This window comes from Bos grunniens, chromosome 10 (assembly GCF_055505025.1).
Source record: "Bos grunniens cultivar Pamir isolate PY7600 chromosome 10, Bosgru_T2T1.0, whole genome shotgun sequence".
Lineage (NCBI taxonomy): Eukaryota > Metazoa > Chordata > Mammalia > Artiodactyla > Bovidae > Bos > Bos grunniens.
In genome coordinates this window covers 38,346,567-38,363,251 of record NC_141174.1, presented here as the reverse complement: position 1 = coordinate 38,363,251, position 16,685 = coordinate 38,346,567, and the positions used below count along the sequence as shown (strand labels likewise).

The 16,685-nt window shown below is 40.7% G+C and overlaps 1 long non-coding RNA gene across 2 annotated transcripts in view; it reads right to left on the bottom strand.

Annotated features, from left to right (window-relative positions):
- The window catches only part of LOC147364365 (uncharacterized), a 42,065-nt gene that overhangs the window by 19,253 nt on the left and 6,127 nt on the right, over window positions 1–16,685 (bottom strand). For both annotated transcript variants that reach the window (XR_015134417.1, XR_015134416.1), the window contains exon 2: window positions 1,329–1,484. This is a non-coding gene — a long non-coding RNA (uncharacterized LOC147364365). The remainder of the gene's footprint in view (window positions 1–1,328; window positions 1,485–16,685) is intronic.

Here is a 16,685-nt window from a genome sequence, read left to right as displayed (position 1 = left end):
TGATCCTACTCCTCTAGGTCATCACAGAGCATGAGGTTGAGCTTTTGTGTTAGACAGCAACTTCCCACCAGCTATGTTTTACACATGGTAGTGTGCATGTTTCAGTTCAGCAATGTTCGATGAATTTGGATGGGTCACTAGGCTTTCCTGAGTTGTGGTTATCCCTTCAACAAAATGAGGTTCCCCCTCGGTTCTAAAATTCTATAAATATACCTCTCTCAACTGTGTTAAACATTGTTTAAAGTGTGGTATCAATTCTGAGGGGGGAAAATGAACATTTTGACAGGCAGTTAGTGCCACAGACGTTTATTAAGTGGCAATCTCTGCACTCAGTACAAGAGTTCTAGCCCTTGCCCTCCAGAAGTCTTGGTCCAGTGATAGAGAGGTATCTGTAAACAAGCGGTTACGGGCATGTAACAAGTGCTGTAAAAGAGGCGTTAACAAGGTGCGATGGTACTCAGGGTGGAACTGCTTCACTCTGCCTGTGGAGGTTAGAGAAGGCTTTGGACCTGAGAAACAAGATCACCATGACATATTACAAGTTAACCTAACCAGAGTCAGTGACGAACCTGTCCTATAGTATTACACATTTTTTTTAATTGGCTGTGTATGATAATTTGAGATTACTGGACTTTTCCTGCTGTAAATGGACTCTTAAGTCAGAAATGTGGCTGTTGCAGAGCTGGGCCAGAAAAGCACATTGTCTCCTGTTGCAGACTCGCCTCTCTGCGGAATGTTGATATGCATGAAATCTGTCCCCTGGGGTGACTTAATTGCTGTCACACGAACAATATAACTTTCCAGAAAAGGCCATGTGTTGGCTGCATATCCTGTCATTTCCAAATCAGGCCTCATTAAACATTCATACCTCTCAGATCATTTCATTTCCATCTTATGGCTGAACATTTGTGGCTCAGGCCTTGCAGTCCTCAGTCTTAGTATAGAGTTTTGCTTTTAAATTCTGAACAGCATGGTGGAAATGGAAATGTAGGAGTCCTAAGCCAAATATTAAAAAGTGGCTCCTACACTGACACTAAGCTTGAAAATTCTGAAAAATTCTGTGTAGGCAGGCCTTTCTTCAGTGAGAACATGTCACAGCTGGGGGCATGTTTTGCCACTTGAGTGATCCTGAGGTGGGTGGGGTAAGTGCTTTCTCCCGGGATGTGGCCCAAGTCAACCTGAGAGACGGGTTGAGAAACCTGGCAAATGTTACGTCTCCATCTCCCAAGACCTAGTTAGAGAAATGCCTTTCGCTGGGAGTGATAATTTGGGAAAATTCCTCACCAACAACAAGTGAGACAGACAGGAATGGAGTGGCAAGCACAGACCTGCGAGAGCTGGGCAAAGAGCATGGCAGACGGAAGCACCTTCCCACACTAATCTCTTCATTCTGCTGGATCCCCACGTGTGTGGACATGAGAGGAGCCAGGTGGCTGTGGGAGGCGTTCTCCCAGAGCAGTGTTTCCAGTTTTCCTGGTGCAGAGCTGTGAGAGAAAACATCTGTGACAATGAGAGAGTTCTTTATAGCACAACACAGGACACTTTGCATCAAAGAAAAAAATACTGACATTTATTTTTTTCTGATTATAAGTGTAAGAATGATTCATAGAGAAAACTGAAGAAGTTACTGAACATTGGAAAGAAGAACAAAAATAACACCCATTATATATCTCTATACAAGGATAATAACTATTATTAACAATTTAGTGAATTTCTCCTCACACTAGTCAGAATACTACTACTACTACTACTACTAAGTCACTTCAGTCGTGTCCGACTCTGTGCAATCCCATAGATGGCAGCCCACCAGGCTCCCCCGTCCCTGGGATTCTCCAGGCAAGAACACTGGAGTGGGTTGCCATTTCCTTCTCCAATGCATGAAAGTGAAAAGTGAAAGGGAAGTCGCTCAGTCGTATCCGACTTTTCAAGACCCCATGGACTGCAGCCTACCAGGCTCCTCTGCCCATGGGATTTTCCAGGCAAGAGTACTGGAGTAGGGTGCCACTGTCTTCTCCACTAGTCAGAATGGCCATCACCAAAAATCAACAAATAATATATGCTGGAGAGGGTGTGGAGAAAAGGCAACCCTTTTGCCCTGTTGGTGGGAATGTAAATTGATACAGTTACTATGGAAGACAGTAGGAAATTCCTTAAAAAAAAGACAACTAGGAATAAAACTACCATGATGACCCAACAATCCCACTACTAGGCATATACCCTGAGGAGGCCATAATTTAAAATGACACATGTACACCAGTGTTCATTGCAACACTATTTACAATAGCTAGGATATAGAAGCAACCTAGATGTTACCAACAGATGAATGGATAAACAGCTGTGGTACATATGTAAAATAGGATATCACTCAGCCATAAAACGGAACACATTTGAGTCAGTGCTAATGAGGTGGATGAACCTAGAGCTTTTTATACAGAGTTAAGTAAGTCAGAAATAGAAACACCTTATACTAATGTATATATATGGAATCTAAAAAGATGTTACCGATGAACCTTTATACAGAGCAGCAATGGAGATGCAGACATAGAAAACAGACTTATGGACACGGGGAAGGGTGGAAGGAGTTGTTCAGTCGCTCAGTAGTGCCCTGTTTAAAACCCTCCAATAACTTCCCACTGCATTTAATTAGAATAAAGTTCAAAAACTTGCCATAACCTAAAGGCTTTGCATGATTTGTCTCCTACCTACCTCTTTCCTATCTCAGGCAATTTTATCCCTCACCCACATTGGTTTCTCAGTTCCTAAAACACAAAAGATCTTTTCAAACTTAGGACTTTGGCACTTAAAATATTCCTTTGTCATGAGAGCTGTCTATGTATGGTTCCTTATCAGCTGCTGTCGGGTACAGTTCCTTATCAGCTCATTTCAGTTCAGTTGCTCAGTCATGTCTGATGCTTTGTGACCCCATGGACTGCAGCATGCCAGGCTTCCCTGTCCATCACCAACTCCTGGAGCTTGCTCCAACTCATGTCCATTGAGTCGCTGATGCCATCCATCTCATCCTCTGTCATCCCCTTCTCCTCCTGCCTTAAATCTTTCCCAGAATTAGGGTCTTTTCAAATGAGTCAGTTCTTAGCATCAGATGGCCAGAGTACTGGAGTTTGAGCTTCAGCATCAGTCCTTCCAATGAATATTCAGGACTGATTTCCTTTAGGATGGACTGGTTGAATCTCCTTGCAGTCTAAGGGACTCTCAAGAGTCTTCTCCAACACCACAGTTCAAAAGCATCAATTCTTTGGTGCTCAGCTTTCTTTATACTGCAACTCTCAGATCCATACATTACTACTGGAAAAACCATAGCTTTGACTAGACGGACCTTTGTCAGCAAACTAATGTCTCTGCTTTTTAATACGCTGTCTAGGTTGGTCATAGTTTTTCTTCCAAGGAGCAAGCATCTTTTAATTTCATGGCTGCAGTCACCATCTGCAGTGATTTTGGAGACCAAGAAGATAACGTCTGTCACTGTTTCCATTATTTCCCCATCCACTTGCCATGAAGTGATGGGACTAGATGCCATGATCTTCGTTTTTTGAATGTTGAGTTTTAAGCCATCTTTTTTACTCTCCTCTTTCACCTTCATCAAGAGGCTCTTTAGTTCTTTGCTTTCTGCCATAAGGGTGGTGTCAACGGCATATCTGAGATTATTAATATTTCTCCCAGCAATCTTGGTTCCAGCCTGTGCTTCATTTCCATGATGTACTCTGTGTAGATCCATGATGCCCAGCATTTCGCATGATGTACTCTGTGTAGAAGTTAAATAAGCAGGGTGACCTTATACAGCCTTGATGTACTCCTTTCCCGACATGGAACCAGTCCACTGTTCCAGGTTTGGTTCTAATTGTTGCTTCTTCACCAGCATACAGATTTCTCAGGAGGCAGGTAAGATGGTCTGATATTTCCATCTCTTGAAGAATTTTCCATAGTTTGTTGTGATCCACACAGTCAAAGGCTTTAGTATATTCAATGAAGCAGAAGTAGATGTTTTTCTGGAATTCTCTTGCTTTTTCTATGATTCAACGCATGTTGGCAATTTGATCTCTGGTTCCTCTGCCTTTTCTAAAACCAGCTTGAACATCTGGAAGTTCTCGGTTCATGTATCATTAAGGCCTAGGTTAGAGAATTTTGAGCATTACATTGCTAGCATGTGAGATGAGTGCAATTGTGCAGTAGTTTGAGCATTCTTTGGCATTGCCTTTCTTTAGGATTGGAATGAAAACTGACCTTTTCCAGTCCTGTGGCCACTGCTGAGTTTTCCAAATTTGCTGGCATATTGAATGCAGCACTTTCACAGCATCATGTTTCAGGATTTGAAATAGTTCAACTGGAATTCCATCGCCTCCACTAGCTTTGTTTGTAGTGATCCTTCCTAAGGCCCACTTGACATCATATTCCAGGATATCTGGCTCTAGGTGAGTGATCACACTATCGTGGTTTTCTGGGTCATGAAGATCTTTTTTGTATAGTTCTTTTGTGTATTCTGGCCACCTCTTCTCAATATCTTCTGTTAGGTCCATACAATTTCTGTCCTTTATTGTGCCCATCTTTGCATGAAATGTTTCATTGGTATCTCTAATTTTCTTGGAGAGATCTCTAGTCTTTGCCATTCTATTGTTTTCCTCTATTTCTTTGTATTGTTCGTTGAGGAAGGCTTTCTTATTTCTCCCTACTACTCTTTAGAACTCTGCATTCAGATGGGTGTATCTTTCCTTTTCTCCTTTGCCTTTAGCATCTCTTCTTTTCTCAGCTATTTGTAAGGCCTCTTCAGACAACCATTTGTCTTTTTTGCATATTTTTTCCTTGGGGATGGTTTTGATCACCGCCTCCTGTACAATGTTATGATCCTCCATCCATAGTTCTTTATGCACTCTCTCTATCAGATCTAATCCCTTCAATCTCCTCACCACTTCCACTAGAAAGGAAAGGGTTGGACAAATGGAGACAGTAGCATGGAAACATATATATTAACATATGTAAAACTCATAGCCAGTGGGAATTTGTTGTATGACTTAGGGAACTCAAACAGGGCTCAGTGACAACCTAGAGGGGTGGGATGGAGTGAGAAGTGGGAAGGAGGCTCAAAAGGAAGAGGACATATGTACACCTATGGCTGATTCATGTTGATATATGGCAGAAACGAACGCAATATCGTAATTACCCTTCAACTAAAAATAAATTGAGAAAAAAATGTTAGTGAATTCTTTCCAGAATTTTATATGCATAGGTATTCATCACAGTTGAGGAATACTACATGTATAATTTCATAGTCTGTTCTTTTTTTTTTTTACTATCATGACACAGAATTGCCTTAGATTATTCAAACTCTGTAGATGTCCTTTTCATTATAGGGGACTGGAGTGCAAAAGTAGGAAGTCAAGAGATACTGGGAATAACAGGCAAATTTGGCCTTGAAGTACAAAACAAAGCAGGTCAAAGGCTAACAGAGTTTTGCCAAGAGAACACAGTGGTCATAGCAAACACCGTCTTCCAACAACACAAGAGAAGACCCTACACATGGACATCACAGATGGTCAATACCGAAATCAGGTTGATTATATTCTTTGCAGCCAATGATGGAGAAGCTTTATACAGTCAGCAGAAACAAGACTAGGAGCTGACTGTGGCTCAGATCATGAACTCCTTATTGTCAAATTCAGACTTAAATTGAAAAAAGGAGGGAAAACCTCTAGACCATTCAGGTATGACCTAAATCAAATACCTTACAATTATACAGTGGAAGTGAGAAATAGATTTAAGGGATTAGATCTGATAGAGTGCCTGAAGAACTATGGACAGAGGCTCGTGACATTGTACAAGAGGCAGTGATCAAGGCCATTCCCAAGAAAAAGAAATGCAAAAAGACAAAATGATTGTCCAAGGAGGCCTTACAAATAGTTGAGGAAAGAAGAGAAGTAAAAAGGAAAGATATACGCATTTGAATACAGAGTTCCAAAGAATATCAAGGAGAGATAAGAAAGCCTTCCTCAGTGATCAGTGCAAAGAAATAGAGGAAAATAATAGAATGGGAAAGACTGGAGATCTCTTCAAGAAAATTAGAGATACCAAGGGAACATTTCATGCAAAGATGGGCACAATAAAGGACAGAAATTGTATGAACCTAACAGAAGATATTAAGAAGAGGTGGCAAGAATACACAGAAGAGCTATACAAAAAAGATCGTCATGACCCAGAAAACCACGATGGTGTGATCACTCATCTAGAGCCAGATATCCTGGAATGTGACGTCAAGTGGGCCTTAGGAAGAATCACTACAAACAAAGCTAGTGGAGGCGATGGAATTCCAGTTGAGCTATTTCAAATCCTAATAGATGATTGTGAAAGTGCTACACTCAATACGCCAGCAAATTTGGAAAACTCAGCAGTGGCCACAGGACTGGAAAAGGTCAGTTTTCATTCCAATCCTAAAGAAAAGCAATGCCAAAGAATGTTCAAACTACCGCACAATTGCAATCATCTCACACGCTAGCAAAGTAATGCTCAAAATTCTCCAAGCCAGGCTTCAATAGTATGTGAACCGTGAACTTCCAGATGTTCAAGCTGGATTTAGAAATGGCAGAGGAACCAGAGATCAAATTGCCAACATGCGTTGGCTCATCGAAAAAGCAAGAGAATTCCAGATAAACATCCACTTCTGCTTCATTGACTACGCCAAAGCCTTTGACTGTGTGGATCACAACAAACTGTGAAAAATTCTTCAAGAGATAGAAATACCAGACCACCTTACCTGCCTCCTGAGAAATCTGTATGCAGGTCAGGAAGCAACAGTTAGAACTGGACATGGAACAACAGACTGGTTCCAAATAGGGAAAGGAGTACATCAAGGCTATATAAGGTCACCCTGCTTATTAAACTTCTATGCAGAGTATACCATGTGAAATGCTGGGCTGGAACCAAGATTTCTGGGAGAAATATCAATATCCCCAGATATGCAGATGACACCACCCTTATGGCAGAAAGTGAGGAGGAACTAAAGAGCCTCTTGATGAAAGTGAAAGAGGAGAGTGAAAAAATTGGCTTAAAACTCAACATTCAGAAAACTAAAATCAAGGGGTCTAGTTCCATCACTTCATGGCAAATAGATGGGGAAACAATGGAAATAGTGAGAGACTTTATTTTCTTGGGCTCCAAAATCACTGCAGATGGTGACTGCAGCCATGAAATTAAAAGATGCTTGCTCCTTGGAATAAAAGCTATGACCAACCTAGACAGCATATTAAAAAGCAGAGACATTACTTCGCCAACAAAGGTCTGTCTAGTCAAAGCTATGGTTTTTCCAATAGTCATGTATGGATGTGAGTTGGACTATAAAGAAAGCTGAGCACTGAAGAATTGATGCTTTTGAAATGTGGTGTTGGAGAAGACTCTTGAGAGTCCCTTAGACTGCAAGGAGATCCAACCAGTCCATCCAAAAGGAAATCAGTCCTGAATACTTATTGGAAGGACTAATGTTGAAGCTGAAACTCCAGTACTCTGGCCATCTGATGCTAAGAACTGACTCATTTGAAAAGATCCTGATGCTGGGAAAGATTGAAGGCGGGAGGAGAAGGGGACGACAGAGGATGAGATGGTGGGATGGCATCACCGACTCGATGGACATGAGTTTTGAGTAAGCTCCAGGAGTTGGTGATGGACAGGGAAGCCTGGCATGCTGCAGTCCATGGGTTCGCAACGAGTCAGAGATGACTGAGTGACTGATCTGCACTGAACTGAAACTTTCAATAGTGGCTGTATGTTTTGTTTAAATTATTTATTTATTTAAGGCTGCATTCAGCTTTGTTGGTACATTTGGGGTTTCTCTTGTTGGGACAAGTAGGGTTACTTTCTAGTTGCAGTGCAAGGGTTTCTCATTGTGGTTGCTTCTCTTATTGTGGAGCACGGGCTCTAGGGCTTCAGTAGTTGTGACGCATGGGTTTAGTTGCCCCATGTCATGTGGAATCTTCCCGGAACAGGGATCAACCTGTGTCCCCTTCACTGGCAGGTGGATTCTTAACCAAGGGACCACCAGGAAAGCCCGTGGCTGTATGTTTTATCCTAGGATGAAATTGATTTGTTCTAAATCCTAAATTTATTCATTCATTTAAGAAATGTTCATTAAAATTTTTATTTATTCACTTAGAAGCTCAATGCTTAATGCATTTTTATTTCTTTAACTATTCTCCAGTTGTTATTCAAGCAATTCATTTCTTATTTCTTAGCATTTTTAAAGACTTAGGCCTGAGATGAAAATAGGGAGTCAGATTTAAGAAGAGGGTTGAAAAAGTACTCAGAGAGGAATTTAGGCTGAATGAATGAGCTGATGGAGAGGGCCCAGTGAAAGCTTCCCTCCCACCACTGAGGCATCCCAGGGTATTTTATGCAAACCCAGGAATTATTCATAGGCAAAGAAATCTTTGTGGCATGGTATTATGTAAGATAATGGTGGTGATTCAGTAACTTCTCCTCCACCATTTCTGGAATTGACCAAATGCCTTCCTCATTCTTGGGTTCTGATAATACACGGCCTACCCCTGGCCAACACCTGCAGAGCTAGTGGCTGTTGGGTTAGGAAAGGGAAGTGCCAACTTATGGGGAAATGTGAGGCACAGCTCTTTCAGCAGGGTGAATGGAGCCATTTTGCCTGCATGCTCAATCACTCAGTCATGTCCTCGCTTTCCAACCCCATGGATGAAGCCTGCAGGCTCCTCTGTCTGTAGGATTTTTCAGACAAGAATACTGGAATGGGTTGCCATTTCCTACTCCAGGGGATCTTCCCAACCAAAGGATCAAACCTGTGTCTTCTGCAACTCATGCTTTGGCAGGCAGTTTCTTTACCATAGTGCTACCTGGGTAGCCCAGAGCCATTTTAGCCCCAGCTAAAAGTCTTAAGGTTTGACTCAAGTAGGGATGAATATGTAGTCTATTTTCAGAACCATCCCCATGGGATGAACCCTTCTGGTGCATCTATCCCCTTTCCGGTGTTCTCTTCTTTGACTACAGTGCAGGAGCAACAGATATGCCTACTCTAAAATGCCTTCTCTTGCCGCTGGAACATTCTCAGTAAAGCGTCTAAGCCATGCCTGAGCTTGGTGAGAGTGCTCATACTGTGTTCTTGTTTTTCTCTGTCTTCAGGATTCAGCTGTAGGTGATGTGTAGAAGCTCAGTTTGTCAAAGACTCTATTACACAAATGTATTTGGTAGTTCAAATGATAAAAAATCTGCCTGCAATGCAGGAGACACAGGTTAGATCCCTGGGTCAAGAAGATCCCCTGGAGGAGGGCGTGGCAACCCACTCCAGTATTCTTGCCTGGAGAATTGCATGGACAGAGGACCCTGGCGAGCTACAGTCCATGGGGTCACAAAGAGTCGGAGAGGACTGAGAAACTAACACTTAACTGCCACACAATCTTTATAGATAGAGTGTTACCCTAAGAAGGACAATTATCTGATAAATAACTCCCAGATGAAACACTCGGAGATATCCTGAAAGATAAATAGAAGCATGTGACATCATAGAAGCTTACAGATTTAATACTGAAAGTAGCTGGAGTTCATATATACCTTGTGTTGCAATAGATATTTCCCTGAGAATCTGGAGAAAATCAAGAATTATAGAAGGTAAGAGCACAGGCTTTGAAGTCTGTGTCTGGGTTTGAACTTGGCTCTCAGTTTCTTGGCAGCTGTTTGACTCTGGGCAATTTATTTAATCTAAAGGCTTGATTTCTTCATCTACATGAGATATGAGATTATTTTAAGAATACCTCCTCATAGATGAGTGAATGAGATAACATATATGAAGCTCTTATCTGGCACATATAAGCACTCAGTAAATAGTAACTGTTATTAAGTAGAGTGGAAGTGATTTTAAAATTAATTTGGTCAACATATATTAATTGAGCACTCTCAGAGGCAGGGCCTTATACTTTATCTCTCACATGAACTGGGTTTTTTGATATGGGGTCATTTATATTAAAATGATAACTTTACATTTTTCAAAACAGTAGATTTGTTACTGCTACCGCTACTGCTAAGTCACTTCAGTCGTGTCCAACTCTGTGTGACCCCATAGACGGCAGTCCACCAGGCTCCCCCGTCCCTGGGATTCTCCAGGCAAGAACACTGGAGTGGTTTGCCATTTCCTTCTCCAATGCATGAAAGTGAAAAGTGAAAGTAAAGTCGCTCAGTCTTGTCTGACCCTCAGTGACCCCATGGATTGCGGCCTACTAGGCTCCTCCATCCATGGGATTTTCCAGGCAGGTCCAGATTTGTTACATTATCCACTAACTCTTAAGCAAGTCTCAAAGGCTCCTCCAAAAAAATAGAAAAACTGTGAGCCCACTGTTTAATTCTTTAAGCGAACAGTATTTACTACTTATTTATCTACTCTAAAGAGAAATTTCCACATGGAAGCAACCTAACTGTCCATCAACAGAGGAATGGATAAAGAAGATGTGGTACATATAAATAATGGAATATTACTCAGCCAGAAAAAGGAATGAAATAATGCCATTTGCAGAGATGTGGATAGACCTACAGACTGTCATACAGAGTGAAGTAAGTCAGAAAGAGAAAAACCAACATCATATAGTATTGTTTATAAGTGAAATCTAGAAAAACAGTACAGATGAACTTATTTGCAAAGCAGAAACAGAGACACAGATGTAGAGAACAAACTTACGGACACCACTTGGGAAAGAGGTGGTTGGGTGAACTGAGAAATTGAGGTTGACATACACACACTACTATATATAAAACAGATAACTAATAAGAACCTAGTGTATACAGCACGGGGAACTCTACTCAATGCTTTGTGGTGATCTAAACGGGAAGGAAATCTAAAAAAGAGGGGATATATGTATAAAAACCATAGCCTTGACTAGACGGACCTTTGTTGGCAAAGTAATGTCTCTGCTTTTTAATATGCTGGTCTAGGTTGGTCATAACTTTCCTTCCAAGCAGTAAGAGTCTTTTAATTTCATAGCTGAAGTCACTATCCCCAGTGATTTTGGCGCCCCCAAAAATAAAGTCAGCCACTATTTCCACTGTTTTCCCATCTATTTGCCATGAAGTGATGGGACCGGATGCCATGATTTTAGTTTTCTGAATGTTGAGCTTTAAGCCAACTTTTCACTCTCCTCTTTCACCTTCATCAAGAGGCTCTTTAGTTCTTCTTCACTTTCTGCCATAAGGGTGGTATCATCTGCATATCTGAGGTTATTGATATTTCTCCCAGCAATCTTGATTCCAGCTTGTGCTTCATGCAGGCTATGGTTTTTCCACTGGTCATGTATGGATGTGAGAGTTGGTCTATAAAGAAAGCTGAGTGCTGAAGAATTGAGGCTTTTGAACTGTGGTGTTGGAGAAGACTCTTGAGAGTCCCTTGAACTGCAAGGAGATCCAACCAGTCCATCCTAAAGGAGATCAGTCCTGGGTGGTCATTGGAAGGACTGATGTTGAGGCTGAAACTCCAATACGCTGGCTACTTAATGTGAAGAACTGACTCATTTAAAAAGACCCTGGTGCTGGGAAAGATTGAGGGCAGGTGGAGAAGGGGATGACAGAATTTGAGATGGTTGGATGGCATCAGTGACTCAATGGACATGAGTTTGGGTAGACTCCAGGAGCTGGTGATGGACAGGGAGGCCTGGAGTGCTGTAGTCCATGGGGTCACAAAGACATGGACACGACTGAGCAACTAAACTGAACTGAACTGAACTGATGTGTACATATAACTGATTTACTTTGCTATACATCAGAAACTAACACAACATTGTAAATCAACTATACTCCAATAAAAATGAAAAAAGGAGGAATTTCTCTCAATCACTTACTTTTGAGGTTAATTTTTGCTACTTTTTAAAGATAAAAGTGTGTTTTTAACCCCAGAGTCCTATGCCACATATTTAAAGATGTATTCCCTTTGTATTAATGTTTTTAAGCAACTATTAATTTGGCCTCACTTGAAAGAATGCTATTAGTTCCTATAAAGAGGCATCAGTTCCTTTCTAAATAAAGGTATTTTAATTTTTATCTGTCCTAAGACTGAAGTAATCCAAAGAAGATGTACAAATGGCTAATACACACATAGAAAGATCATCAACATTATTAGCCATTGGGGTAACGTAAAATTAAAACCACAGTGAGATAACATGTCATACCTACTAGGATGGATATGACTAAAAAGTATGGATTTACAAGCGTTGATGAGGATGTGAAGAAACTGGAATCCTCATATGTTGCTGGTGTGCTGTGCTTAGTCTCTCAGTCATGTCTGGCTCTTTGTGACTCCATGGACTGTAGCCCACCAGGCTCCTCTATCCATGGGGATTCTCCAGGCAATAATACTGGAGTGAGTTGCCATGCCCTCCTCCAGGGGATATTCCCAACCCAGGGATGGAACCCAGGTCTACTGCATTGTAGGTAGATTCTTTACTCTCTGAGCCACCAGGGAAGCCCATACATTGCTCATGAGAATATAAAACTCATGCAGCCACTTTGGAAAACTGTTTCCCAGTTCCTCGGAGTGTTAAACGTGGAGTTAACATGATTCCACTCATAGATATACATCCAAAATCAATGAAAACATGCACTGACACAAAAACTTGTACATAAATGTTCGTAACAGCATTATTCATAAAAGCCAAAAATGAAAATAATATAAACGTCCATCAACTGATGAACAGGTAAGTAAAATGTGGTACATCAATGTATATAATGGAATATTCTTTGGCCTTAAAAAGGAATGAAATACTGATACATGCTACAATATGGATTAATCTTAAAAACACTATGCTACCCATGCACCTATGGGCATCTTATCTTTTACAAAGGAGGCAAGAATATACAATAAAGAAAAGACAGATTTTTCAGTAAGTGGTGCTGGGAAAAAATTGACAGCTATACGCAAAAGAATGAAACTAGAACACTTCCTAACATCATACCCAAAAATAAAACTCAGAATGGATTAAAGACAAATGTAAGGCCAGAAACTATAAAGCTTTTAGAGGAAAACATAGGCAGTACACTCTTTGACATAAATGACAGCAAGATCCTCTTTGATCCAACTCGTAGAGTAAAAATAAACAAAGGGGAACTAATTAAACTTAAAAGCTTTTGCACAGCAAAGGAAACAATAAACAAGATTAAAAGACAACCCTCAGAATGGGAGAAAATAATTGCAAAGGAAAGAACTGACAGAGGATTAATCTCCAAAGTTTATAAGCAGCTCATATAGCTCAATATCAGAAAAACAAACAACCCAGTCAAAAAGTGGGCAGAAGACCTAAAGAGACACCTCTCCAAAGAATATATTTGGATGTCTAATAAACACATGCAAAGATGCTTAACATTGCTCATTATTAGAGAAATGCAAATCAAAACTACAATGAGGTATCACCTCACGTCAGTCAGCATGGCCATCATCAAAAAATTTACAAACAGTAAATGCTGGAGAAGATGTGGAGAAAAGGGAACCTTTGTGCACTGCTGGTGGGAATGCAAATTGATACAGCCACTATGGAGGACAGAATGGAGATTCCTTTGAAAACTAGGAATTAAACCACCATATGACCCAGCAACCCCATTACTTGGGCATATACCCTGAGACAATCATAATTAAAAAAGACAACATGTACCCTAATATTCATAGCAGCATTATTTATAATAACTAGGACATGGAAGCAACCTAAATGTCTATTGGGCTCCAATTAAAAAAATAAAGAAAAAACTGTTAATCAAAACAAGCCAGACACAGAAGACCACATATTGTATGGTTCCATTTATACAAAATGCCCAAAATAGATTAATAAATAGATAAAAAGTAGACTAGTGGTTGCCAGGGGCTGGGAGGAGGTAGAAGGGCAGTGTTTGCTAATGGGTACAGGATTTCTTTTGGGCATGATGAAAATGTACCGGAATTAGTGATGATAGGTGGACAACTCTGCATACACTAAAAACTGCTGACAGGTACTCTTTAATAGAGTTAACTTTATGCTTTGTGAATTATATCTCAATAAGGCTGCTATTTAAAAATAAAAGACTGGGCTGGAACAGATGTAGTTGTTTTTCTGTTAACAAAAATTGCCTGCCATATACTCATGTACCAAGACATTATTACATATTATCATTATGACCTCTGCCTTTTAGTTTAAGTTTACTTAGGACTTGAAAGAGGAGAATAGTGTTTTACTATTTTTAAATTCCAGAGGGTATCAAAAGACTGAAGTGAAAGAAACTAGAAGATTCCTTGAAGCAGGTTCTACATGTTTCCTCCTCAATTTCTTAAAGCCAGGTCAGTCTGAATGCTGATTTAAGCTGAGATTATTTTAAATCCTGAAGAAAGCTGGGTTTAACTTAATTGGAGCTACTGTTTTGCACTTGCCATCTGATGAAACAATCCACCACATTGAGAAATGCTGGGCAGTATTGACCCATGCTGTTGACAACTAATAAACATCCTAAAAAGACCTGTAAGAGGACAGGAAAGAGGCTGCTTTCATAAAATTTTGCAACTCATTGGATATGGAGGCCTAGAGAATTTCAAGCTGAAATGACCAGACTATGAAGAAGTCATTGACAAGAGTTAGGAAGAAGGGCTGGGGTGCGTTCCATGGCAGACACACTGAGTGTGAGGTACTGACAAAATACTGTATATAAGCTTAGCAATTTTAGAGCCAGCAGGGAACATATTGATTATCTAGTGACCAGTTCCTTTATTTTCTTTTTTTTTTCTTTCAGTTCCTTTATTTTCAATGAGAAATCTCAGGCTGAGTGAGGAGGAGTGTCTTGCCCAAAGTATGACTGAAAATTGATATCAGAGCTCCTAGGCTAATATTCTGAGCTCCAAATATTCGAAAATGTAGATCAGACACCTCGGAGACAAAGTGGTGCTACATGGAAAGAACGACTTGAAATCATCTGAATAGTGGGGATAGCTGACGTTATGTGACAGGATTTCTAGAGACATAAAGGATGTGGAAATCAATGACTGCAAGACAATATCAAAGAGTGAGGTCCAGTTATTCAAGCCTGGGCTTCCAGAGCAGCACCTCCTTCCTTGAACAATCAATGAAGGGCCTACGTTTCATCAGGTAGTGTGCTTGGGATACCCAGGAGGCTCAGTGGTAAAGAATCTGCCTGCCAATGCAGGAGACGCAGGTTCAATCCCTGGGTCAGGAAATTCCCTGGAGAAGGAGATGACAACCCACTCCAGTACTGTTGCTTGGGAAATCCCATGGACAAAGCAGCCTAGTGGGCTACAGTCTACGGGGTCACAGAGAGTCAGACACAACTTAGCAACTAAACAACAACAAGTGCTTGGGATACAGTGGCAGATCAAACAGGCTCCCTGCCCTTCGGGAGCTAACAGGCCAACAGCCCAAACAGATGAGCAGGCAGTTCCAGTGCCGTGTGACAGACACTGTGAGGTCAGAGAACATGGTGTTGTCAGAGCAAGTCAGACCCACAGCACCTCAGATCCAGAAAATGAATTTCACCAGTTTACCCAGAATTAACTAGGCAAGCAGGCAGGCAGGCAGGAAACAGAGAACATTAAGAACATACTTTCAGAGCAAGTACTGAGCTACACCTACCAAACTCACCAGAGTTTGAAGGATAAGCTGAAATAATGAGTTAATGCTTGATAATGAAGTTTTTATCTTTCCAGCCCTGTCTTTCACTTTGTCCTCATCTTGCAGGATAACCCCTTCCCCATGCCAAAGTTCCCAAGAATGAGAAGGTTACTTGGTAAACTCAAAGTCTGAAAGAAGTAAAATTTTTAAATTCCAGAGGTAAAATTTTTAAATTAAGATAAAATTCCATTTTATCTTAAATGATAAAAGAAATATTCTTAAAGAATAACTTCAAAACCCATGAAGTTATTCCTGTCTTCAGTGGATATCAACCTTTCCAGGGACCAGAATATTCTGACTCTATCCTCAGTTAGAGCTGGATGAATAGACTCTGACAGATTGTACACTCTGGCTTCCTTTGTAAAAAATTCCATTTTGACAATCATACCTCTATAAATGCAGCCCTAGCCCTTTAAATGAAGATCCCCTGGAGAAGGAAATGGCAACCCACTCCAGTATTCTTGCCTGGAGAATCCCATGAACAGAGGAGCCTGGTGGGCTACAGTCCACGGGTCGCAAAGAGTCGGACACGACTGAGCAACTTCACTTTCATATGTTCAAAATGTAGAAGTACAATAGGGTAGAGAGTGAAAAAATCTCCCTCTTGCCTTGTCCTCCAGTCACCAAGGCCCCTGCCCCAGGGTAAATTTATGTTATCCATGTCTTGTGTGCCCTTCCAGGGATATTTTATTAATTCAGTCCAAATGGGACTTCTTAAAAATTGCATCTTTCTTTAAATTACATTCCAGTCATGATAATATATTTTAGTCACCTGTTTGAAATTAAGTAATCTCACTTTTTTTCTGATCTAATTTGAGAGATATCCTGTCTCTTATAAACTAAAGATACAAATGTCTCAGCGTGGGTAACTTCCACCGATCACCAACCTCACGTGTGTGTGTGTGTGCGTGTGTGTGTTAGGGGTTCACAGAATATCTGTATCTCTAAGTTTTAGGAATACATTATGCTTGCTTCCTATGCATAGATTCTGATAGTGAAATAATGAATTCTTACAATAAGCTCTTGTGTTACTTATTTTCTTGA